The 27,482-nt window shown below is 40.4% G+C and overlaps 1 protein-coding gene across 10 annotated transcripts in view; it reads right to left on the reverse strand.

Moving 5' to 3' along the window:
- npas3 (neuronal PAS domain protein 3) overlaps positions 1-27,482 on the reverse strand; it is a 1,348,016-nt gene that overhangs the window by 1,166,870 nt on the left and 153,664 nt on the right. For 5 of the 10 annotated variants that reach the window (XM_087989958.1, XM_087989956.1, XM_087989957.1 and 2 more), the window contains one exon: positions 26,289-26,418. The exons of the other annotated variants lie outside the window; for them this stretch is intronic. The gene's annotated coding sequence lies outside the window, so the exon portion shown is untranslated. The remainder of the gene's footprint in view (positions 1-26,288; positions 26,419-27,482) is intronic. 10 annotated transcript variants of the gene reach the window in all.

Consider the following 27,482-nt stretch of genomic DNA (forward strand, 5'->3'; position numbering starts at 1 on the left):
TTAAAAACATGTCACTTCAGATCAAACCAAGCCAGAAGTTCCAGATGCATTCCAGAGGAAGGAAGCTATATTCCTGGCTAGATATCCAACTTGCCAATTTGTAGGAAGCTGGAGAGATTTTGAGAAAGCTTGAAAATACCCAATGATCTGGCAATATGTATTAAAGATGCACAGCTGGTTATGATATCTAGGAGCCTAAATGCAAGTGACCAATCTATGTTCAAAGTGTGGAAGTACTGATTCAGTACTCAGTACCAACAACTACCAATTTCCAAATGCCATCCTACAACTCATCTGCTTCATCCTTGACCACAACGTCTTCACCTTCAACCATCAGTTCTTTATCCAGACATATGCTACAGCCATGGGAACTGGATTTGCACCTCAATATGCTGAGATTTTCATGTACAAATTCGAGCAAAACTTCTTCGCTGTGGAGGATCTCTGACCATCACTATACACCAGGTACATCAATGACATTTTCTTATTTTGGACTCATAATGAGGTATCACTGAAGTGACTACATAGCAATATCAACAAGTTTTATCCCACCTAGGGAATCTAATTTAATCTAATCTAATCAGACTTATAATGGACCACACTTCAGAATCAGTCTCATTCTTGGACACACGCATCTCCAGCAAGGACAGACATGTCAATATCTCACTCTATTGCAAACCCATAGATAACTCTACAATGCTGCACTTCTCGTGCTTCCACCCTAAACATATTAACAGAGCCATCCCCTGCAGACAAGCCCTGCGCAGGGGAGGATCTGCTCAGATGACGAAGAACGCAATGGACTCCTGAAGAGTTTGAAGGATGCCCTCATAAGAACTGGATACGGTGCTCAACTTGTTGATCGCTAGTTCCAGCGTGCCACAGCGAGAAACTGTAACAACTTCCTCAGAAGATAGAGGCATGATACGACAAATACAGTACGCTTCATCATCCAGTACTTCCCTGGAGTGGAAAGTCTACACCATGTTCTTCACAACCTTCAACATATCATCAATGATGACGGGCATCTCACCGAGATCATCCCTATGCCTCCACTTCTTGCCTTTAAACAACCGCCAAACCTTAAACAGACCATCATTCACATCAAACTACCCATCCTTTAGGACATCAACCACAACACCACACAAATCTGCCAAAGCAACCTCTGCCAGACATGTCAGATCATTGACATGGATACCACCATCACACATGGGAAAATGACCCACCATGTACATGGCAGATACTTGTGTGACTCTGCCAATGTAGTCTACTTCATAAGCTGCTTGCAAGGATGCTCGAGGCATGGTATATTGGCAAGACCATGCAGATGCTACGAATGGACACTGCACAACAATCACCAGACAGGAAAGTTCCCACCTAGTCAAGGAATACTTCAACGGTCAAGGACATTCAGGTTCCGATCTTTGGGTAAGCATCCTTCAAGGCAATCTTCAAGATACACAACAACACAGAATTCCCAAGCAGAAACTGTTCGCCAACTTCCATACTCATGAACATGGCCTCCACCATGATCTTGAGTTCATGTCACACTTCACGTGACCTCCACCACACTGTTCTATATCTGTAAAGTCTTCCTTACTGTCCTGTTTTGACACCATCACCTTGATAAATTGTAATACTCTCTCTACATTAATTAGTTTGTACAATTTTGGATTACTTATTACTTTGTTTTGATCTTCTCCCTATCATATTATTTCAGTCAAATAAAAACCAAAAGAACTGCGAATGCTACAAATCAGCAGCAAGGGCAGGGGTTGCTCGGAAGGATCAGCGGGTCTGATAGTATCTGTGAAAAAAGATCAGAGATAACATTTCGGCTTCATTAACCCTCCCTCTGGTTTTTCTTCACAGATGCTGCCAGACCAGCTGGACCAGTGGCTTCTGTTTGTGTTCCATATTATTCCAGTCATTTGATTTGCTTCTAGCACCACCTTATTTTAAATTTTTTGTAATTATCTCTCTGCCTCATTTAATTGGTTTATAGGTCACCCTTCAGTTGTTATTCAGCTATTGACACTTTACTCACACCAGAAGAAAGATTCATTCCTGATGAAGGGCTTATGCCTCATTCTCCTGCTCCTCAGATGCTGCCTGACCTCTGTGTTTTTCCAACACCACACTCTCAACTTTACTCACACTGTCAAACATCCTTGGTCACCTGCATTTGACATTCCATTTGTATGACCTTTTGATCTGTATGCCCTTGATCTCTCTGTCCATAAATTCTGTGTTCTGTGTGCTGCCCTCTCACTTCACAAAGGGGCTATTCTCTGAAAGTTTGTGATTTCAAATAAACCTGTTGAACTATAATCAGGAAAGACCATCAGGAAATATGGAAATTGGTACAGGTGTTTAAAAGTGTTGGAAAAAGATCTCTGAGGTACTAACAAAGATTTTTTGGGTTAGTGGCAGCTTATGACAACTAAGTTTTTATTAGCATAAGTAAGCTGAAGGAGAGGACCTGGTCTCCAGGTAAAAGCAAATTACTGTGGATGCTGGAATCTGAAACCAAAAGAGAAAATGCTGGAAAATGTCAGCAGGTCTGGCAGCATCTAACTGGGTCAGTTAGACTCGAAACATCAGCTCTTTTCTCTCCTTACAGATGCTGCCAGACCTGCTGACATTTTCCAGCATTTTCTCACCTGGTCTCCAGGTACCTGGAGCTGAGGTTGTTCAGCTGCATCATCCTCCAGAATCTCTCTTCTGCAATGGAAGTACCACACAGGAACATCGAGATGGAGTTGTAAAGACTTAATGGTGACAAATCTCTATTCTTCTTCTTTTGTAATGCAAGATCATGTCATCCACATCTTGGGGCGAAATTGGACTTCTGAGACCAGAAAAATGGCTACCAGCGAGGAGGTTTCAGTCAGTGCTAACAAGGATGTAGACCTCAGGCTAAAGAGGCAGATGAGATATCTAGATGTGCAGAAAGCCCTGATACAGTCATTGCTATTGCAATTCAGATCAAGCATATAGTTAAGACAGCGTTACTCACCCAGGACAGCTTCTGACATTGATGACTACTGCCAACATTGAAAGATGTATTCTTTGGGCAAAGTAGGGAAGCAATTTCACACTAGCTTGGGATCCCTGATTGTTAAGCAAGCTCCATTGATCCTTGCAAAGGATTTTTAAATTCTTGAACCCAGCACTAATGGGACTGAACACATTCTCTTATACACTGATGTCTTCATCAAGTTCACATTGGTCAATCCCACCCATGCCAAAAGACTTCAGCTATAGCCAGAGGATTAGTACATAATTGACCTGTCTGTTTGGAGCTCCATGTTGAATTCACACTGATCAGGAGTAGAAGTTCAAGAGCAAAATCATACAGGAACCCTGCAAGGATGATGGCATTTTCAAGAGCCATACCACCCTCTAATATCTGGAGGGTAATGGACAGTGTGAAAGATTCAACCATATGAAGACCTGACTGTACCTGACAATAATGTGGGTGATCCACCACAGAGTCTGGATCTCACAAAGTACCAGTACAGATAGAAAAGTCCTCTTGAGCAAATGTTGGACAACACCTGAACTCTTACCATTTTCCCAGATCAGTGATGCAAGATTGATGCAAGGTGAGAATGCTACCAGAAACATAAACACTAACATTCAAGCCATCATGGCACAATCAAACCTGCTGATAATATAACTGATTAGTAAATTACCACCGCATGCAACATTTAGTTGCCAGGACAGCAAGTCCCAAGCAGTGAAGTGTGTAACAGGATATGTGGCAATGGTGAGGGAGGGAACCAAGCAGAGGAGCTTAAGCATTTGAATGGACCGGCTCTAGATTTTGTGAGAGAGGAGAAAGTGAGGACTGCAGATGCTGGAGGTTAAACTAGGAAACCAATATTTACATGAATTTAAGCCTGAAATTTGCATTTTCTAACAACATCTACTTAAAGAAGTCGAAAAGTATTGGTGCTGGAAAAGCACAGCAGGATTGGTAGCATCCGAGGAGCAGGAGAGTCGACATTTCGGGCATAAGCCCTTCATCACACCATCATCACATTCCTGATGAAGGACTTATGCCCAAAAAGTCAACTCTCCTGCTCCTCGGATGCTGCCTGACCTGCTGTGCTTTTCCAGCGCCATACTTTTCGATTTCTTTAAGTAGATGTTGTTAGAAAATGCAAATTTCAGGCTTAAATTCATGTAAATATAGGTTTCTAAGTTTAACCTTCATTTTCTTTAATGTTTGTCAAGGGCATGGATTGACAAGTAGAACTGCGATGTTGCTGCTATCACAGAGACATGGTCGAGGAGCTGAAAAAACTGGCAACCTAGCATTCTGGGTGTAGGACCTTCAGGCAGGCAGGGTAAGGAAAGGAGAACGTTAGAACAAGGAGTAGGAGAAGGCATTTCAGCCCATCGACTCCATGTTCCTGTCTGCTTTCCACAACCTTTCAAACTATTACTAATTAAAAATCTGTCCAGCTCCTCCGTAACTTTACTCAATGCCCACCGCACTCTGGGGCGAGTGACTGCCACAGATTCACGATCCTTTGAAAGAAGTAATTTCTCCTCATCTTTGTTTTAAATTTGCTACCCTTGATCCTAAAACTATGGTTTCTCATTCTAGATTTCCCCACATGAGGAAACATCCTTTTTACATCTACTTTGTAAATCCCCTTTAAGCATCTTCTATACTCACTTAAATTTTCTCTTTTATTCTTCTAAATCCAGATAGGCTTAAACTGTACAATCTATCTTCATAAAACAAATCCTTCATGTCTGGAATATCAATCTAGTGACCCTCTTCAGAACTGTCTCAATGTAAAGGGACCAAAATTGTACATAACACTCCAAATGTAGTCTCACTAATGCCTTGTGTAGTTGCAGCAACACTTTCCTATTTTATACTCTATTCCCTCAGCAATAAATTCCAAAATTTCATTTGTCTTCCTTGTTACCCGCTTTACCTGCATACTTTACTGCAATTAAAGTAGGAGGACAACCAGATCCATCTGCACTGAAGCACTCTGAAATTTTTCTATTTACATAATAAGTTAGTTTTTTATTCCCCTGACCAAAATGATAAACATCACACTGATCCACATTAAACTTCTTCAGGACAGGACAAAAAGGAAAAGGCACAGATTAACAGGGTCTATTATGGACCATAAAGCCAGAGAATATTGGTAGTGTGTTAAATAAGTACTTCAGATCTGTCTTTACCATGGAGAAGAAGCACGAAATTACAGGAGTTGAGAAGATGAACTGTGACATTTTGAGCAGATTGGTGTAAGAGGCGAGAAGAAATTAGAGGCTTTGACAGATGTATGAGTGGACAAATTCCCAGGTCTGGATGAGTTGTATCTCAAGCTGCTGTGAAAGACAAGGGAGGAAATTAAAATAGTCCTGACCAAATTTTTAATTCCTGTCTGACTAAAGGAGAAGTGTCAAAGGACTGAAGGACAGCTAGAGTGGTTCCACTTTACAAGAAGGGTGGTAGAGATAGGCCAGGGATTGATAGACCAGAGAGTCTAACATCAGTGGTAGGGAAACTATTGGAGAAAATAGTGAAGGAGAAAATTATGTCCATTTAAAGCCGCAAGATTTGTTCAGGGGTAGTCAACATGGCTATGTCACAGAAAAGTCATGTTGAATAAATGGGATGGAATTTTCAAGGAGATGACTAAGTGTGAAGATGAGATAGGACAATTTATATGGCCTTCAGCAAGACCTTTGACAAAGTCTCAAATAAGAAATTGATAAACAAGTAAAAGCTCATGGAACCCAGGGTAACTTAGCAAGTTGGCTTATTGGCAAGAAACAGAGGGTAGTGATAGAAGGCTGTTTTTGTATGACTGGAACCCAGTTGCAGTGACATACTACAGGGACCTGTGCTTGGTTCCTCATTGTTTGTCATATAGTCAATAGTAAAGCGACATAATTTTAAAGTGAAAGGCAGAAGTTTAGAGGGGTTTTGAGGAAAATCATATTCACCAAGATGATGATAGGAGTCTGCAATGCACTGCCTCAGTGGGAAATTTCACAACATTTAAAAGTACTTGGATAGGCACTTGAGGTGTCACAACATTTAAGGATATCCATGGACCGAGTGAGGCAAATTGGGACTAGTAGTCGTGTATTTTTGGCAGTATAGATCTGACGGATCAAAGGGCTTATACTATGACCTGACAACAGTGGAATAAAGAGTCCCTACTGCATAATCTTCAGGCCATCCATGTACTTAAATCACACACTACACAACTCAAGATTGTTATGGAAAATGACAAGGATGGGCCTGAAATGAAATTTCTCAACTGGAGAAAGCCTGATTTTAATAAGATTAAATGTGACTTTGTCAGAGTGGATTGGAGCAGGTAAATCTGTCTCAGATCAGTGGGATGCAATCAAGAAGAAAATAAGAAGAGTACAGGACCAACATGCTCCAAGAAAGAAAATGGGTAGGACCAGCAAATCCTGTGAACACTGGATATCAAGGGAATATAAAGCATTGGATTAAGATAAAATGGGAAGTTTATGGCAGATAGAATTTGCAAAAAGAAATTTAAAAGATTAGGAGAGCAAAACGGGGGGCATGAAAGGATACTGGCAGGTCAAATACTGTAAATTAAAACCCTTAGTCATTTTACAGGTACACTAAAGGTAACATGATTATGAGGAAAAGAGTATGGCCCATTAAGGACCACAACAATAATTTGTGCATGGAGTCAGAGGATGTAAGTAGGGGTCTAAATGAATATCTTATGTTGGTATTATATGATTTGGGATAAAATGGGTATAAAAATTAGGAGAAAGTTGGTGATACAATTAAAGAAATTAGCTCAGACAGAGTGGGTTTCTAAGTGGTATGACAGGCTTAAAAGTTGATAAATATCCAGGGCAGGATGAAATGTATGCCAGGCTGTTGAGCAAGGCAAGGGAGGAATATTAGGGATGCTTGCAAAAATTTTCAAGTCCTCCCTAGTTGAGGAATGGAGTGCAGCAAGTGTGGTACCTTTATTCGACAAAGAAGCAAATGATAAATCAAGAAACTACAGGCCAGTCAGTCTAACCTCAGTGGTGGAAAAACTATTGCAAGCAATTCTAAGGGACCGAGTTAATCTGCACCCAGAGAGACACGGATTAATCAGGGACCGTCAGCATGGTTTCGTTAAAGTCAGGTCATGCCTGGCCAACTTGAGTGAATTTTTCAAAGAGGTGACTAGGTATGTTGACAAGTGTAATGCTTTTAATGTAGTCTACCCAAACTTCAGCAAGGCTTTTGATAAGGACCCACATGGGACACTGACAGCAAAGGTAAGAGCTCATGGTATCCAAGGAAATTTGGTAAATTGAGCCACAATTGGTTGAGTGGCAGGAAGCAGAGAATGATGTTGAGGAGTGTTTTTCCAACTGAAAGTCTGTGTCAAGTAGGGTCCCACTGGGATCAAAGTTGGGGCCCCAGCTGTTATTGGCTTATAAATGATATAGACTTCCTTGTCAGAGAGTTGATCAATACACTCACACACGGCACAAAAATTGGTGGGATGAGACATAATGAGGATAGCCTTTGGTTAAAGGAGGACACGGGCGGGCTGGTCAAATAGGCTGACCAGTGGCATAAATGTGAGGTGGTGCAGTTGTGCAGGACACAAGGCAAGGGAATACATGAACAATAGGACCTGGGAAACACCGAGAATCAGAGGGACCTTGGTGTGCATGTTCACCAGCCCCTTAAGGTATCATTGTAGGTGGATAAAGTGACTAAGAAGGCACATGAAATACTTGCCTGCATTAGCCAAGGCACAGCATTTAAGAGCTGGAAGGTCATGCTGGAACTGTATAAAATGTTGGTCAGGCCACACCTAGGATATTGTGTGCAGTTCTGGAATTCACATTATAAGAGGAATGTGATAGCATCAGAGAGGTGCAGAGGAGATTGACTTGGAGGTTGCCTTGGCTAGAGATTTCAGTTATGAAGAGAGATTGGACAGACTGGAATTGTTTTCATCAGAGCAGAGGAGATTGAGAGGGGACATGAGTGAGGTGTATAAAATTATGAGGGGCCTACATAGTGTAGACTGGAAAATATTTGATAGAGGGATCAATGACCATGGGCATAGATTTAAGGTAGGAATCGGAAGGTTTAAAGGAGATGTGGGGGCAAACTGTTTTCACCCAGATGCTGGTGAGAATCACTGCCTTTAGAAGGTGGTAGAGGCAGAAACTCTCATGACATTTGTGCTGCTACAGCATACAAGGCTATGGGCCAATTGCTGGAAAACAAGATTAGAACTGTTAGGTGGTTATTTTTGACCAGCATTTTTCTACATGATAGATCTCCATGACAACATCTCAAGATTGATAAAGCTAAACAATGTGAAATATTTGAGCAATGTATTACCCTGACTATTTTGCTGAAATGCATTATTAAAAGAGATGCTCAAGTGAATGTTTGCAGTTTCTGTCCAACACTACATAAGCATCGACTCAGAGAGGTCACTGAATGGCTGAGGAGGGAAATGGAAAATGTAATAAAGGTTCTTCTTCTCTGAAGTTGGACTGAGGCATCATTGGGAAATTGTAGAAGAAACTTGACTCTGCATTTAATCATGCGAACCTCGGAGTATTTGAGAATGTTATCAAGACAGGTAAGCATTCTATTCTGCAGCACAAACCCATAATTTTGATGAGAGATAAATGTGGAGGTTATAGTTTGAAATTCAGCCAATGACTAAAACTGAACATTGGCAGTAAAATCATATTTTACTGCGGCACGGTGGCACAGTGGTTAGCACTGTTGCCTCACAGCGCCAGAGACCTGGGTTCAATTCCCGCCTCAGGCGACTGACTGTGTGGAGTTTGCACATTCTCTCCGTGTCTGCATGGGTTTCCTCCGGGTGCTCCAGTTTCCTCCCACAGTCCAAAAATGTGCAGGTCAGGTGAATTGGCAATGCTAAATTGCCCGTAGTGTTGGGTATAGGGGTAAATGTAGGGGCATGGGTGGGTTGCACTTCGGCGGGTCGGTGTGGACTTGTTGGGCCGAAGGGCCTGTTTCCACACTGTAATGTAATGTAATGTAATGTAATTGTCTTGATTATTTATATGGATGTTTTGTTTCAGAGTATTTGAGAAGATTTGTGGCTCAGGTTGTGGATGAGGTTGTTTTCTTGCTCACTGAGCTGGTAAATTTGATGGCAAACATTTTGTCATCATTTTAGGTAACATCTAGTGAGCCTCAGGTGAAGCATTGTTGTTCTGTCCCGCTTGTATTTATGTGTCCGGGTCTGCTGGGGTTGGTGGTGTCATTTCTGATTTTGTTCCTTGTACTCAACTCAGAACTCCACTAACACACATGTAGAGTTGGCCTCCATATACCAACCACTACAAAACAGAACCAGCAACAAAATCAGAAATGACACCCTCCAAACCCAGCCGGCCCAGACACATAAATAACAAGCGGGATAGAACACTGGAGGCACAATGAAGATGTTTTAGTTGTCATGTTGATTTTTTTTGAAGGAAAAGGCAGTTTTTTTCAATTTAAATACATTAGTTCATATCTTTCCTGCATTTACATCATGAAGATTTCCATCCAAAAAATTAACAGTACATACCAATGTTACGTAGTGACAGCATTTTTGAATTTTCTGCAGCTCAATAAAGATTTTTTTCATTTTTAAACAATTTCTTATTGAGGTCTGGAACGTAGATAATGTAGCTCTACACCAACAATACACATTCTCACAGTGGAATAAGTGTAACAGAGAAAGAAGGTGAGAGGAAAGAGAATAAATACAAAAAGGTTCTAGAGAAACTCAGACATGGTAAGAGTTTGAACTAAAACAGAGACAGAGTGTGAACTAAAATGTGGGCAGGAAGGAATGAGAGGACCAAGAAAGAGGACACCAGAACAGAATCATTGTGTACCAGAAAAGAATGAGCAGGAATTAGAACAAAATTATGAATGTAAAATATTGTATGATCTGAAAGAGAGAGAAAGAGCAACAAAGAAAGAGCAAGAGGTAGTAAGGAGAGGAAAATGAATAGGGACAGAGGCAAGAAAAATATCAGTGAAGGAAGAAAATGGATTGCATATGTATAGTGTCTTTCACATCCTCAGGACATGCCCAAAATGTTTTACTACCAATAATGCATTTTTGAAGGATTTTCTCTTGCAATGTTAAAAATCGCACAACACCAGGTTATAGTCCAACAGGTTTATTTGGAAGTACAAGCTTATGGAGCATTGCTCCTTTGTCAGGGAGCTACTGGAGCAGTAATCATAGGACACAGAATTTACAGCTAAAGATCATAGTGTCATACGACTGATGCGACATATTGAACAAACCTAGATTGCTGTTAAGTCTTTCATTTTTTCAATGGGTTGCAGGTTTCGATTCATTAATGTGTGGTGATGACAGAGATTTGTTTAGATTTATCAATATCACTGTCTGTAGAGAGATGTGAAAGGCAGAGAATGTTTGGAACATTTTGCCAAGAGTAAAATGTTGAAGAAGTATTGAATATTTTGGACCAATAGTTATTGTCAAGGATGAAGTGGGATGTAATAATTTAAATGTGTCCTTGGGCATGAATCACAAAATTGTCGGATTACAGGCACGGCAGGAGATTAAGAAGGCAAATGGAATATTGTCCTTCATTGCTGGAAAGATGGAATTTAAAAATAGGGAGGTTATTCTGCAACTGTATAGGTTGCTGGTGAGACCACGGCTGGAGTACTGTGTACAGCTTTGATCTCCTTACTTGAGAAAGGACATATTGGTACTGGAGGAGGTGCACAGGATGTTTACTAGGTAGATTCAGAAATTGAGAGGGTGGGCTTATGAGGAAAGATTGAGTAAACTGGGATGATACTCATTGGAATTCAGAAGAATGAGGGGTGAATCTTATAGAAACATTTAAAATTATGCACAGAATAGATAAGATAGAAGCAGGCAGATTGTTTCCACAGGTGTATGAAACTAGAACCAGAGGGAAGAGGACAAACTTCTTCACAAAAAGGGATGTGAATCTGTGGAATTCCTTGCCCAGTGAAACAATTGAGGCTACCTTGTTAAATGTTTTTAAGGCAAAGATAGATAAATGTTTGAACAGTAAAAGAATTAAGGGTTATCGTGAGTGGGCGGGTGCGTGGAGTTGAGTCCATGAATGGCAGAGCAGCTCAGTGGGCTAGACCTGCTCCTATTTCTTATGTTCTTATGTTATGTTCTTAAATAAAAATGAATTTTGATTATGAGCATCAGTATTTTGCTCCAAGATCATTTGTACACAAATGACAAAATTACTCAAACTACAATAAGAAAAGACATATTTTGAGCGACTACAAAACTACTGCAGCTTCACAATACCACGTGATGTCACACAAATTGCAAAGATTTCCAAGAAATTAGATTGGTTAAATTAACAATTTTCCTTCAAATGATAAAATTCAAATTCACAAAGGTTTACTCTCCCCTCAACTACACATTGCTATGGAATAAGTAAAAACATGTAAAAATTTCTATTAGCAGAAAGGAAGTTAATCATTTCTAATGTCACCACAACATAAGTGCACGCAATTATATCCAGAGTAACTAACAACGTAATAAAATGAGTGAAAGCAAATCCTAGGTGCAGGTCAATAAGTGTTTAGATACAGCATTTATTTTTTGCACGGTGTTAAATATTTGTCAATTACAGTCAAATAAAGCATTCCTAACAATTTATCACAAGTTTCAAAATCAGGTGGTGGCAAAAAAGCCATGCACCAAATTAACAAAGACTAATTTCTAAATGGGGAAAAACTTCAGAAATCTGAAGCACAAAGGAATTTAGGAGAACTAGTTCAGGATTCTCTTCAGGCCAACATGTAGGTTCAGTTGGCAGCTGGGAAGGAAAATGTAACATTAGTTTGCATTGCAAAAGGGCTAGAATATAAGAGCGGGGATGTTAAGATTACATAAGGCTCTGCTGAGACCACATTTGGAACATTTCAAGCAGTTTTGGGCCCTGCATCTAAGGAATGATGTGCTGGGAGCAGGGAGTACTCACCCAGGAGCTTAACGAAATTGTTGCAGAGAGCAGTCATGAGGGGACTTGGGCAGCAGTCAATGTCAGGGAAGAATGGTATACTAACAGAGTCAGTGAGAGAGCAGCTGACACAGGGAGCATTCACCAAGGGGACTCAGGCTGTAAACGGTCACAAAACTCAAGTAGACTCAGCAGAAAAGATTCTCACTAGTGGAAAAACAAAATGGCGGGCCAAATAAGATCAATGTAATTACTTGATGAAGAGAGACAGAAATTTGGATTCTGTACACTGAATGTTTTAATGTGTACTTAAGGATGAAATAAGTTTCTGAAGATATAATGGTGCTGACTTCATTGAGCACCATTGGGAGCAAGACCTTCACGATTCAAAGGAATCTGGTACAACCAGAGAAATCCACAGAGAAGTACCAAGAAGTATGCAACATGTTGGGAAGATCGTTTGTACAAAAACCACTAATGATCACGGAAAGTTTTGTTTTTTATAAACAGGTACAGCATGAAGGAGAATCTATCTCCCAATTTCTGGCCGCCTTAAAGAGGTAAGCAGAACATTGCAAATTTGGAGGGCTCCTCCAAGATGCTTTGTGAGATCGATTGATTTGTGGCGTCTGATATGAAACCATTTCATGGAAGCTATTAACAAGAAGAGACCTGGATTTCACAGCAGCTTTCAAAATTACTATCTCGATGGAACTGACCACTAGCAAAGCAACACAGTTAAGTTTTGATGCCTGAGTAATGGATACTCAGCAGAGTGCGGTAGCAACTATAGAATACTAACAATGTGACAAGAGTGGTCACAAGGAGTCAACATGTCAGACTTGAGAAACCCAGTCCCACAGGTATAAGCGAGTGGGCCATATTACCCAAAATTGCCAACAGAAGTCAAGCAGGAGAAGAGGTATCTAAAGGAGACAATTCTGAGGACAAGGCATAAGGGACATGCTGCCAGCTAGGGAATAGACAAGGACTAAGCCAGATCTGTGGGAAAACCAGAATGCCCAGAGTCAGCAAAGTTTTGAGTAAATACCTGTCGGTATGAAGTAAGGCCGATTGTTTCTGGGTTCTTCCCAAATTAGAGGGAAAGATAGTACAGATGGAAGTGTATATGGGTGCTGTGTTGTCGCTGATTCCCAAATCAATATGTAAGTAAGTTAAAGGCAGTACTACTGAAGCCTGCTAAGATTACACTACAAACATACACAGTACAAATGATGCCACTGAAGGGTTATATACTGGTAAGAGTACAGCTAAGGGTACAGCTGTGACTAATTGATTGTATGAAAGACGTGAAAGGCCTTGTTTTCAAAAATTAAAGTTCAATTGGAGTATGGTTAATAGGCTGGCAGACTCTAAAACAAGTCTGCAAGAGATTTTGGGCATGTATAATAATAACTTCAAGGGAATCCTGCGGGGAAAAGAAATGAATATAAATTAAACTTCAGTTTAATTGGGAGGCTCGACTAAGGAGTCTGAAGGCACTTCCAGTATTGTACCCGATCTGGTCTAAAATGGACAGGGAACTGGAACAGCTGATGAACCTGGAAACATTGGAACTAGTAGCCACCAGTAAATGGGCCACTCCAATCATTCCCATCTAAAAAACAGATGGCACAGTGAGGATTTATGGTGACTTTAAGGTCAACATGACTCTGTGTGTGGATCAATAGCCACTTCCATTCATTGAGGACCTGTACACTGGACTGGCAGGGGGAAAGAAGTTCTCAGAAATGAATCTGTTAGAGGCCTACTTGCAGATGGGGCTCGCAAAGAGGCTTGTACACACAGAGGCTTGTTCCGCTACAAGAGACTTCCATCTTGGCAAACATAGAGGAGAGGCCCATTGTGTTTGCACCATGGTCATGAACAAAGACAGAGAAGTATGTTCAGGCAGAAAAGAAAGGATTGGGCACTGCAATCTATATTAAGAAGTTCATTTCCTTTTCAGAAGGCACATCATGCTGTTGACAAACTACTGGCCACTAACGTCCATTTTAGACCCATTTACAGGACGACCATCAATTGTCAGCTGCACACCTGCAGGGATGGGCACTGCCTCTGTCAGTCTAATGATATGAAATCAGATACTGAGAGTCAGAAAAATAAGGATGTTCTCGACTGGAACCTGAAAATTACATACTTTTCCCAGGGAGACAAGTTGGATCCAAAATGGCCCAGTTTTGATCCTAGCTGTGGACACAATCTTGAAAGGAACGACTTGTCATGGAAACTGCCCAGAGTTTTGCCCTTCCTGAGGTGGCAGTTGTCCGTATTGAGCTGGTATTCAATGTTGGGAATGAGAGCTATATTCCCTCCCTCAAGAAGATGAAAGGTGCTAGAACGCGTGCACAGAGGGGACCTTAACATGATGCATAGCCAGTAGAAACTTTAATGGTTGAAGATGGACTCCCAGATTGAGGGAAAAGCAGGATCATGTGAATCCTGTGCATTAGTAAGGTGTCTCAATCACTTTGGCAGCTGATACACATCAATTTTGTGGGACCAGTGGAGGGATAGATGTTACTAGTGGTCATGGATGCCCACTCGACATGGCCCAATGTGGCTATCATGAAGTAGATAACAGTGGAAGCAAGAAACAACTGACTGGATGAAATAGTTACCAGGTTCAGAAAACCTGAACAAGTTGTGGGTAACAGTGGTCCACCATTTGTGGCACAAGAGTTCGAGGAGTAAAATCACAGATTCAGACACATGAGATTGGTGATGTATCACCCTGCAACAAATGACCAGGCAGTGAAATTTGTATAACTCTTTTGAGCAGGCCTTAAATGGGCTCACAAAGGAAGGGTTTGCTAGGACAGTGACTCAACAAGTTTATCAGCAAGTATAGGAACATGCCATACAGGACAACCCAGTGCTTGATGGCATCCTTAATGTTCAAGCACCAGCTGAGAATCATGATTGACCTCCTGTGGCCTGAAGAGAACAGAAAAGGCAGTACAGCAAAATCAAGACGGATATGTGATCAGAAGGACAGAAAACTCAAGGTCAAGGGTATTCTAAAAAGAAAAGACTGTGTTGGCCTGGCATTATACATCTGGGGAAAATAAAGGATTCCAGTTGTGGAGGTGACTCAAACAGGATTGTTGTCATGTATGGTGCAGGCCAGGGATGCAGTGGTCTGGAGGAGAAATGTGAATTGCCATCCTCTCAGGTGTGTGCTACCTGTTTCTGAGAGCGGGTCAGGTGTCATGAGGTGGGTATGAAGGAAGACAGTGGAAAGCTGACAATGGAGCTGAGAGTACTCCTGATAAAGTATTTCCTGTTCAAGTTTACCCTCCATCTGCCTCATGTTTTATTTATGGTTCAAGTGAACCAGACATAAACAGTATTGAGGATGATGAGAGATCAGCACGGTGGCTCAGTGGTTAGCACTGCAGCCTCACAGCACCAAGGTCCCAGGTTCGATTCCAGCCTCGGGTGACTGTCTGTGTGGAGTTTGCACATTCTCTGTGTGGGTTTCCTCTGAGTGCTCCAGTTTCCTCCCATTGTCTAAAGATGTGCAGGTCAGGTGAATTGGCCATGCTAAATTGCCCATAGTGTCAGGTGCATTCGTCAGAGGGAAATGGGTCTGGGTGGATTACTCTTCAGAGGGTTGGTGTCACTGAAACTGACAGGCCTGGATAAAGTGGACATGAGAAAGATGTCTCCACTAGTAGGAGAGACTATGATCCGAGGGATAGCCTAGACCCTAACTTTTTCTAATTTAAAGGCAAGAATAGGGTTCTGTGTTCCAAATGCAATTTGATTGATAACATTACTTGGCTTTCAGTAGAACACACTTCATTTTTATTCTGCAGTTAAAATACAAACAAGAAAGAAGATTCTTTAACTCTATTAGATATAACTTTAACCATTAGAAAACTTAACAAAATAATAGATTATTAAAATACTAAACAGCAACTGTTCCAAGACAGTAACATCCCATAAACACATCATTGGCAAGGACAAATTCAGTAAAAAAAATTGTCTTATATGCAATTCTCATAACAAAGAGAACTCCAGATTTTGCTGTAACAGAGAGGAGAATAATAGCTTCCACACCCCAGCAACTACTGAAAGCTAAACTAAAACCCTGGTTCTGTGGGAGCCTGATCCCACCCATTCATGCTGCTTCTATTGTTCTAAGTTTTAAAAAAGACTCAAGATCTCACAAGCAGTTTACTTAATTGGTTTGGAACAGACCGGTCTTAACCTCTCTTCACAAAAAAACCAAGACAAAGTATACCTTTTAAAGGCATTGCATCATCTCACATCCCCCCATAAAAAAAAGAGAACCATCAATCTACAAAGATAGCTTCACTTTTTAAAACCTTTCGTTTTAAGCTATTAGTACACTATGATATGCATTCATTACATTGACTCTGCAAACATTCAATACTGCAGTCCGCTTCAGTCTGTTTCTTCCACCACCAAGTCGTGACAACAAGTTGGCAATTATGTTCTCTCATCCTGCCACATGTATAATTTTCAAATGAAATGGCTGTAAAAACAAACTCCATCTAAACAGTCTGGTACTTTTATCTTGCAATTTTTCCAAAAGTATTAACGGGTATATACAATTATGTCAGACACATGATTGGCAACATAAATAGTGAAATGTTGCAAAGCCATATCAAATGCAATGTCTCCTCAATTGTGGACTATTGAGCTTTCTGGAAAAATACCCAATAGGTTTTTCTATCTTTTCATCATTCTCCTGCAAGTGTACAGCAGTGGCACCCACATCTCTCGCGTCAACTACCACCTTTAATAGCTATGGGTATGTTGGTGTGGCTATTGCAGGGACAATGGTTATCACAGCTTTCAGGCTGTCAAATACTTTCTGACATTTCTCTATCTGCTGAAATTTTCTGCAATTCTTCAACAAGTCAGTTAGTTCAGTAACCAAACTTCTAAAATTTGGTACAAATTTTCTTTAAATCCCATTGAGTCCCAGGAATTGTCAGACTTCCTGTTTCATTGATGGCACAGGAAACTCCACAATAACCTTTGTTTTTACATCCTGTGGAGCCATCTGTCCATGTCCAATGATATGGCCTAGGAATGTGACTTGGGCTTTTGCAAACTCACTCTTAGACAGTTTTGTCATGATGCCTGCCTTCTGATGTCAGTTGAACAACTCTGCAAGATTCTCCAAATGTTACTTCCATTTGTGATTGGAATTTATCAGATCATCAATGTCCACCACACAATTGGATAAGTCCAAAATGACGTTATTGGCTAGTCTTTGAAATTTTAACTCGTGCACTTTTCATATCAAATGGCATAACTTTAAACTGATAAAATCCTTTTGGTGTCATGAAAGCGGAAATTTCCTTCATTCTTTTGGATAAAGGTATCAGCTAGTATCCTTTGACTAAGTTCAGTTTTAAAATAAAAGTTGCTTGTCCCACTTTCTTAATACAAACGTGGAATAGGACATGAATCAGATTTCGTAACTGCATTGATTTTGCAAAGGTCCACTATCTACTACTATATGGCTACTATCTGGTTTTGGCACCATTACTACAAGTGAGCTAAGTCAAAAAAAAGTAGTCTCTGAACTCTAATTCACCAATTTCTACTTAATTCATTTCAGTGGTCCTCTCACCTCCTGCTCAAAAGCTAATTCACATGGACTGAATTTAGTTGACTCAGTTGGTGCATTCCTTGAATAATTTTGATGTAAAATTTTACACTTGATCTGATTACTTCTCAGGGAGCAGTCTGCATTTAAGAAAGAAAATTGAGTAACTCCCCAACAATCCTATTATCCATGATACTGCATAATGGAATGGCCTCTGCAAATCTGGTAGTCACATCTATTATGTTCAACAAACATTGATTCTGACTTTTTGTTTTAGGGTGGAGATTATGCAATCAATTAAGACTCCTGTAAGGTTCTTCGAATGCAGGAATAGGTATTAATTATGCTGGTTTTATCACTGCTTAATGTTTTACTATTACCTGTCATCTATGACATGTCCAACAAGATTCCACTATATCCTTATGCAGTTCAGGCCAATAAAAATGTTTTTATATTTTGGCTTGAGCTTTTCTTACTCCCAAATGACCTTGTACTGGTCATTCATATGCTAACCACAACATTTAACTTCTCTCACCTGCTGGTAATACCTTCTGCTGATTTTTTATCCACTTGAATACATGATAATCTTCATTTCCTCAAAAATACATTCTTTTTAAGGTCTTCCTCTGCGTACACTTTTTGATACAACTGTTTTTTTTTCATATTTCTGTTGTAATTCAGTTAATTTCTCTAAACTAAAATATCCACTTTGTCCTCTATCTGTTCTTCTTTATTCTCAACCATTTGATCAAACATAGTCCCTGATAATTGAACTTCAACTTCCTTATCCTTATTCTTTGCTTTTCCCTCCTGTTTCAACCTGTGGCTTTGTAACCTTGTTACCTCACAATCAGGAAAGGAACCAGGATGTACTTCCCATAATAATTCAGTTACTTAATTTTTTATTGGCCTTTCAACCACAATAGGCAATACTCCCTCCTGTGCTCCAGCTATATTATTACCAGGGATAAACTGTATTTCTGGAACCGAGAGTTTTCTTTTTACTCCTACCAACACTTCACTATTTTTCGTCGGACTCTCCAACCTCACTTTATATAAGAGAACACTGCTCTTCACACCATAAATTCCACACAGTACCAATACTCCTTCCAAAGTACATATCTCCTCATCTCATACTAAGCCTGAATCATGGTAAACATGAGTAAACCTTATCCACATAGGTAAATTCTTTAAAAGATCTGGTCCCTTATTAACCATTTCCTAACCAGGCCCTTACATTCTTTTGCAGCTCTTTAGCTTCCAGCGGGATCTCCTTTACTGCTTTAATAAACCCTACTGGCTTATAGATAGGCAATTGTCCACTGGTAGTATCACTGGACTCTAAACAGAGACCCTGGTGATGTTCTATGGACCTGGGTTCGAATCCTGCCATGGCAGATCTTGGAATTTGAATTCTATTTTACAAAATCTGGAATTAGGAGTTTAATTGTTATGATGAAAAGCCATTGTTGATAGTCGAAATAACGCATCTGGTTCATTAATGTCCTATTGGGAAGGAAAGCCCTGTCCTCATGTGGTCTGGTCTATATATGACTCTAGACCCACATCAATGTGGCTGACTGCCTACTGGGCAATCACAAAATGGCAATAAATGCTGGCCTAGCCAGTCACACCACAATCCATGAATGAAAAAATCTTGTTTTGCCACATGCATCTTCCCAGTGCTGTGCCTTCATGTGTCCTATGTCTTTGCAATAAAACTCCAGAGAGTCTTTACTTCTCTTTCCCCCAATGGGTTTTCTTTTTAACCTGAGGTGAACTATCTTTACTATCTTCAATGAGATCTCCTGATCCTTTACTATCTGAGGATTTTTCTTTCCCCCATTTTTGATCCCTCACAAATTGAAATTGATATTAGAAGACAAACTTTGATTTCTGAACTAGTTCATAATCATTTACCATTTCTGCTGCTAATCTTACAATTTTAGAACTCTGCTCTTCCACACGAGTTCTCACTACTTCAGGAACTGAATTTTTGAACTTCTCCAAAATAGCAATCTCTCTGAGGACATCAGAAACTGATCTATTTTCAAAGCCCTTATCCACCTCTCAAAGTTTCTTTGTTTGATCCTTTCAAACTAGATGTACGTTTGACCAGGTTTCTTCCTTAGATTCTAAGATGTTAGTGGGCGGCATGGTGGCACAGTGGTTAGCACTGCTGCCTCACAGCACCAGAGACCCGGGTTCAATTCCCGCCTCAGGTGACTGACTGTGTGGAATTTGCACGTTCTCCCTGTGTCTGTGTGGGTTTCCTCCGGGTGCTCCGGTTTCCTCCCACAGTCCAAAGATGTGCAGGTCAAGTGAATTGGCCATGCTAAATTGCCCTTAGTGTTAGGTAAGGGGTAAATGTAGGGGTATGGCTGGGTTGCGCTTCGGCGGGGCGGTGTGGACTTGTTGGGCCGAAGGGCCTGTTTCCACACTGTAAGTAATCTAATCTAATCTAATCTGTAGGCTACTGGCACTAGTTCCTAATCATTTAAGATGGCTTTTTTCACCTCATCATAAACCCCAAATATTGCCTCTCATAGTGATGCAAATACCTCACTGGTTCTACTTACTAACTTGTTTGAATCAACAATATCCACATGGTCACCATCCATTTCATTTGTTTAGCCACTTTCTCAAATGAAATGAAAAAGGCTTCTATATCCTTGCCATCAAACTTTAGAAATATGGTTGGGCATATTTAAACAGTTCGTCACCAGGCTTTTGGCTGCAATGGGTTTGCCCTTCATCACTCTCCCCAACACTTTCTACCTCGCCATTTTAAGTCGACTTTCCTCTTTCATTTCCAACTTGCAAAGTTCAAAAATACGCACTTTCTCCCTCCACTCTCTTTCTCCTCCTACAGCCTTCTTCTCCTTTTCGTTTTGTTCGGCCAGAGCTAGTCTTTGATTTTCTTTTTCCTCTGTTTTTAATCATAATTCAAACTGCTTCATTTCCTTTTCATATTCAAGCTGCTTTATTTGCAATTGAATTTTAGCCATTTCCAATGATTTTGTGGCAATTATAAATGCAGAATTATTGCTGCAATTATCTCCCCATTCCTCACAAACACATGCAAATCCAACTTCAGCTTGTTTGTCAATTCTGAAAGCACTTCTTCCAAACCCCAAAAAAACTCTTTGTGACTGAGCGAGTCATTACTACACAAAGAACACCCTGTTCAAACCATCTGAATAAGATATCTGGAAAAAAAACACCAACACTCATCACTCACTCTCAACCTGGAATTTGAGGCTTTTATCCTTGACTAGTCCACAATTTGTTATGGACCAGACCAAACCCCTTTCAAATATATCAAGGAGATAGCCTAAAACAGAACATTTTCTTATTGAAAAGCAACTGTAAGGTACTGTGTTCCACATGTAATTCGATTGGTCATACTATCTCGGTTTAAGCAAACCACACTTTATTCTTACTCTACAGTTAAAATACAAACATAAGAAATAAGAAATTATATCAAATAAACACTCTTGGAAAACGAGCTGGCTGAAGAGAACTGAGACATTGAGTTGAAGGAAAAGTTCATAAAGTCATATAGTCATATAGCATGGAAACAGACCCTTCAATCAACTTGTCAATGCTGATCAGGCCAAACTAAACTAACCCCACTTGTCTGCATTTGGACTATAATCCCTCCAAACCTTTCCTATTTTATATACCTTTCCAAAAGTTTTTAAATGTTGTAACTGTATCTGAACCTACTACTTCCTCTAGCAGCTCATTCCACATATGAATCACCCACTGTGTGAAAAGTTTGCCCCTCAGGTCCATTTTAAATGTTTCTCCTCTCACCTTAGAAATATGCCCTATAGTTTTGAAATCCCCCACCCGAGATAAAAGGTGTTTGCTAGTCACCTTATCTGTGCCTCTCATGATCTTATAAACCTCGATAAGCTCACGTCTCAAACCCCTATGCTGCATTGAAAAAAAGTGCCAGCCTATCCAGCCTCTCCTTATAACACAAACCCTGAACTCCCTCCTATACTCAATGCACTGACCAATAAAGGAAACCATACTGAACAACTTTTTCACTATCCTGTCTATTTGGGACTCCACCTTCAAGGACCTATGAACGTGCACTCCAAGATCTCCTTGTTCAGCAACAATCCTCAGGACCTTACCATTAAGTGGATTGGTCCTGCCCTGACTTGCCTTTCCAAAATGTAGAACCTCACATTTATCTAAATTAAACTCCATCTGCCACTCTTCAGCCCACTGGCCCATCTGATCAAGATCCTGTTGTACTTTGCGGTAATCTTCTTCGCTGTCCACTGCACCTCCAATTTTGGTGCGACCTGCAAACTTAGTAATCATATCTCCTATGTTCAATCCTGCATGCCACAACACCGATCACTAACTTTCTGTCTGAAAAACAACTCCCCACCACCACCCTGATCACTGACATACAATAGGAAGTGCACATTACTCTACTAAAGGCCATATTTGAACCTTAACAATCTACAGACCCAGCATATAGCCCAGACTTACTGCTCTAAAACCACTGTTCCAGGCTAACTTAGTAGCTATGTTTTATATTTTTAAAAGTTTAATCAAGAGACAGATCTTAATAAGAACCACATAATCAAAAAAGAACCCACTCTACTCGCTATAATAGATCTACAAAAAAAAAGTATGATTACACTTTAAAGACTGGCCACTTAGCTGCTCCTCTGCTACCCACACAGGTATCTCCAAAGTCAGCATTTATATTTCTTAGATAAGCTCCGATGTCCAGGGTACTTGAAACCAAACAGCAGAGGCATTTGGCTGTGCAGATACACTGCTGGATTAGATAGCTGCATAGATTTACTTCTCCATTTGAGTCACTCCCCATGTGGGCACTGCTTTGTCTCTCTTCCTCTGTTTAGAAGTGCTATTGTTTTGATCTATTTTCCAAAGTTCCAAAACAATTGAACAGCTTTTAAAACAGTAATTACTGCTTCTAGACTTCAACGAAATCAGCTCCAGTACTGAAAATATCTCAGAGGTAGCAGATCTTATAGCCACAATGTTCTCCTGTCCTCCATCTTGGATTACCCAAAATTGCAGCTATACGGGACATTGATTAGGCCACTTTTGAAATACTGCACGCAATTCTGGTCTCCGTACTATAGGAACAATGTTGTGAAACTTGAAAGAGTACAGAAAAGATTTACAAGGATGTTGCTAGGGTTAGCGGATTTGAGCTACAGGGAGAGGCTGAATAGGCTGGGGCTGTTTTCCCTGGAGCGTCAGAGGCTGAGGGATAACTTTATAGAGGTTTGTAAAACACAAGGTGAAAACACAAGATCTTTTCCCCGGGGTGAAGGAGTCCAAAACTAGAGGACACAAGTTTAAGGTGAGAGGGGAAATATTTAAAAATAATATAAGGAGCAGAGGGTGGTGCATGTATGAAATGAGCTGCCAGAGGAAGTGGTGGAGGCTGCTAAAATTACAATATTTAAAAGGCATCTGGATCAGTATATGAATAGGATGGGTTTAGAGGGATATGGGCCAAATGCTGGCAAATGGAACTAGATTAATTTAGGATATCTGGTCAACATGGATGATTTGGACCAAAGGGTCTGTTTCCATGCTGTATAGCTCTATGACTCGATGTCTGTAGCCCCAGCAACATCCTGGTAAATCATTTTTGAACCCTCTCCAATTTAATAATATGTTTCCTATAGCAGGGAAACCAGAATTGTACACAGTACTTCAAAAGTGGCCTCACCTATGTCCTGTACAATTTCACATCCCAACTCCTATACTCAATGGTCTGAGCAATGTAGGCAAGCTTGCTAAACACTTTCTTCACCACTCTGTCTACCTATGATGCAGCTTTCAAAGAATTATGTACCTGAATCCCTAAATCTCTCTGTTTTACAACACTATGCAGGGCCCTTCCAATAATTGTCTAAGTCCTATCTTTGTTCACTTTACCAAAATGCAATACCTCAAATTATCCAAATTAAACTCCATCTGCCACGCCTCAGACCATTTGGACCAATTGATCAAGATCCCTTTAACAATCTTCAATAACCTTCTTCACAGTTGACTATACAAGCAATTTTGGTATCATCCACAAAATTACTAACCTTGCCTCCAAAATTCTCATCCAAATCATTTATATAAATGACAAACACTGGACCCAGCACTGATCCCTGCTGTTCACCAATGGTCACAGGCCTGTGATCAACCCATTACTAATACCCTCTGATTCCCAGCATCAAGTCAATAATAGTAAATATACAGTTAAGGAGAGATTACATATCAGTAAAGATACACTCCAGTGAGAAAGAAAGAAGTTTGGGCAAGAATGTTAAGGAGAAAAGATACAAATAATATCAAGTTGAACTCAAAATATTACAATTCCATGAAGATTAGCAATAAGTCAAAAGACTGGACAGAATATTTTCAAAAGAACCACCAAAAAAAGAGGGAGAAATTACAATACTGGAGAAAACTACCTAGAAATTCAAAAACAGACAATATGAATTTCCACAGGCCTTTAAAATGTTTGTGTCTGTCCACAAGAAAGAGTCCTGAGATTTATAAATGAAATATAAGAAAATGGAATATATATTGAGCAGATCTTTTGCATCAGTCTGTATAGCATATTAAGAACATCTTGTGAATAATTATGAATCAAGAGGTGAAAGGGAGCGAGGAACTGAAAATAGTTTAAAACAACAGAAAGTTATTAGAATTAACAGTTGAGAAGCCCTTAGGTTTATGCTAGTTTCTTAAAAGAAATGGCTGCTGAGATAGCCAATACATTAGTTTCATTTTTCCAAAATTCTCAAGATTCTGCATAAATCCAAAAGCAAATTTAACATCTCCATTCAAGAAAGAAATGAGAAATAGGTAGTACCTCTCACAGGGAAACTATCTTCTGAAATGGCCAGCAAGGCACACAATTGTATTGAACTGCTAAAATGTCTCAAAGAAATGAAACCAGATGGATCACCTGGCACTGACCTAGGCACCTGGCAGCTTGTGGTAAAATTGGGAGAGTGGTGTCATAGAGTAGTCTGATGTAATCTGAACAGCCTGATGCACCCATTAACAGAATCACACCTTATAAATAATAGGGAAGCGAGAAGAGTGGTGCTGAAAAAACACAGCAGATCAGGCAGCATCCAAGGAGCAGGACAGTCAACATTTCGGGCATAAGCCCTACATTCCTGATGAAGGGTTTATGTGCGAAACGTTGACTCTCCTGCTTCTTGGAATGCTGCCTGATCTGCTGAGCTTTTCCAGTGCCACCCTTTTCGACTCTGACTCTTCAGCATCTGCAGTCCTCACTTTCTCCTACTTATAGATAATACTCTAGACAATACTAGCATCATCCTTGGGTATGTCCTGGCCCACTGTCAGGAGAGACCCAGATGTAGGAGCAAAGTGTTGTACTGCAGGAAGGGGTTGTTCTGGGAGTTATTAACACTTAATCTGTCATTGCATCTAACATCGCATCAGGTCAAAAAAATCCTGTTGATTCCTATATACCCCAACCTCACCCCAGCCAAGCCAGAAATCAATATTCATCTATATTGAATATCACTTGGAGGAAACACTGAGTTTGACAAGGGCTTTTTCATCAATGATCTTTCCTCAGTCAAAATGTCAGAAGTAAGGATGCTCATGAAGATTGCACAATTTTTATCAACATTCGCAATTCCTCAGATAATGAAGTAGTACATGTCCAAATGTAGCAATACCTGGTCAACATTCAAGCCCAAGCTGACAAGTAGGAAGTAAAATTCATGCCACAAAAGTGCCAAGGAATGATCATCTCCAACGAGAGACAGAGAATTCAATCATTGCCCCTTGACATTCAAAGGCATAACATATCATTGTCAACATCCTGGGGATACTACTGACCATTAACTGAAAAAGACTAAAATCATAAATATTGTAGCTGCAAAAGTAAACCAGAAGCACATTTCCTCCTTGCCAAGATGGTTACAGTTCCAACATTCAGAACCAAGATAAAGCAACCCACTGTTTGGCACTGCGTCCACAAACATTTACTCCTTCCACTACTGACACACACTGCCAGCAATATGTACCAACTACAAGATACACTGCAGAACTGGCCAAGGAAGACCAGGACCACTCCTGTGGGGATGGGGAGGCACTGATTACCCAACAACCCAATAAGTTGCTCTGCATAAATGTTTCTCCATCTTCATCACTAAATTACTTTTCTTCTCTTATGCAGACACTAGAAGCACCCAGAGAGCATCATCCATGTTTAGGCTGTGGCCTTTCCCCTCCTTGACAGCACCAGCTCTGAAGAGGAAGAATGTGATCCCTCAGAAGATGCACCAGTAAGGCATTCACCTGTATCCTCTAACAGCATAGAATCAATCACCTCAGATACTCTGTCTAGTCTAAACTTGGTTCACAACCGAGTGAGCACATCACTGATGCATTTCCAATGGAGGAAGAACCACCTGAGGTCTCTGACACAAATGGAAATGCTGGAGACAAGGCACCTGTTCAGCTCAATGGGGTCGACGAATGACAGTCAGGCAACTTTCCAACTTCTTCTCAGGCCATTCCAGAGGTGCCTTGCCCCTCCACCTCCCACCATCTGTTATGCCAATGCCCGTAGCAGTTCAAATCCAGGAGTGAGTGTCTGTACCTGGGCAGGAGACTCCCAGCATATCTTGTGCTCAAGGCCAAAAGATGGCAGGGGCCGAATGCCCAGGTCTTCAAGTTCACCAGGGCTTAGCAGGCTTCCTCCACTCCAGCTGTGTTAGTCAGGCCTGCACCTAAACGTAGTGGAAGGGAGAGAAAGATAAAAACATACCGAGGGAACATCGGTAGCATGGTTATTCAATTATTTTGTAAATTTTGTAAGTATATTCACATACACTCTTATTACATTTGCTATAGTCCAAGTATACTTATAGGATATCCTTAAGCTCCAAAATCTGAAATTGAGATCATAGGGATGAGTTGCATTGCAATAACCAAATATTGGTATATTTCTCATAGCAGCAAAGTAGCTAACTGCAGATAGCCTAAATTGTCAGAAAAGCTCACACTGTAATTTTGGAATTAAGACCAAAGAGCTGCAGATGAATCTCAGAGACATTAGGCAAAAGGTATATTGGAGGACAGAAGCTAGGGCCTAAAGTTTCCATTTAAGTTCATCTTTCATATTCATCTTATGACAGAGATGTTTTCACACAAATCAAAAGGAAAGGTTTGTTCTATACTTGTCCATCTCAAAGAAACACTGTAACAATGAAATGCAATTGGCCAGCTCATGCTCATTTTCACTCATCACACAATATGATGTGAAGAAGTTGCTCAATCATAGCCCATTGCAGTTAACTAGCAAGGGACTAGTTTCACTAACTCACTGCAATGTGAAGCATTGAAAGGGTGGTCATGGACAGTCTCACATAAGACGCATGTTTAGGATGAGTGATAAATTAATTGTCTTCATAAGGGAGTAGCCGTTAAGAAACAATATCTGACTGTTTTACTGATTAGAATAACAAATACTGCCAAATCAAATGAATTAAGGCAAAAAGCAGAGGATTGGATATGATTGCACAAATTACGTTTTGCAGGTGGTAAGTTTTCATCAAGCTTAGCAATTCAGGAAACAGCTGGCAATTAATTTGTTTCTGGTCTCTCAAAAGTTCTAGACCATTAGTCCTTCTTCAATCTCCTCAGAGGATTTCTCTCTCTGCTGAAATTTCCTCATCCAACACATTCCCCCTCTGATGCACAGTGAAGGGCCCACCCAGTGCAATCAATGACATAGGACATGCTGTCTGCCTATGCTGCATGGCTTCACCTGACATCCAGGCATTATTGCCTC

Source organism: Chiloscyllium plagiosum, unplaced genomic scaffold (genome assembly GCF_037043375.1).
Source record: "Chiloscyllium plagiosum isolate Xiang-an unplaced genomic scaffold, Cpla_swu_hap1 HiC_scaffold_8, whole genome shotgun sequence".
Taxonomy (NCBI): Eukaryota; Metazoa; Chordata; class Chondrichthyes; order Orectolobiformes; family Hemiscylliidae; genus Chiloscyllium; species Chiloscyllium plagiosum.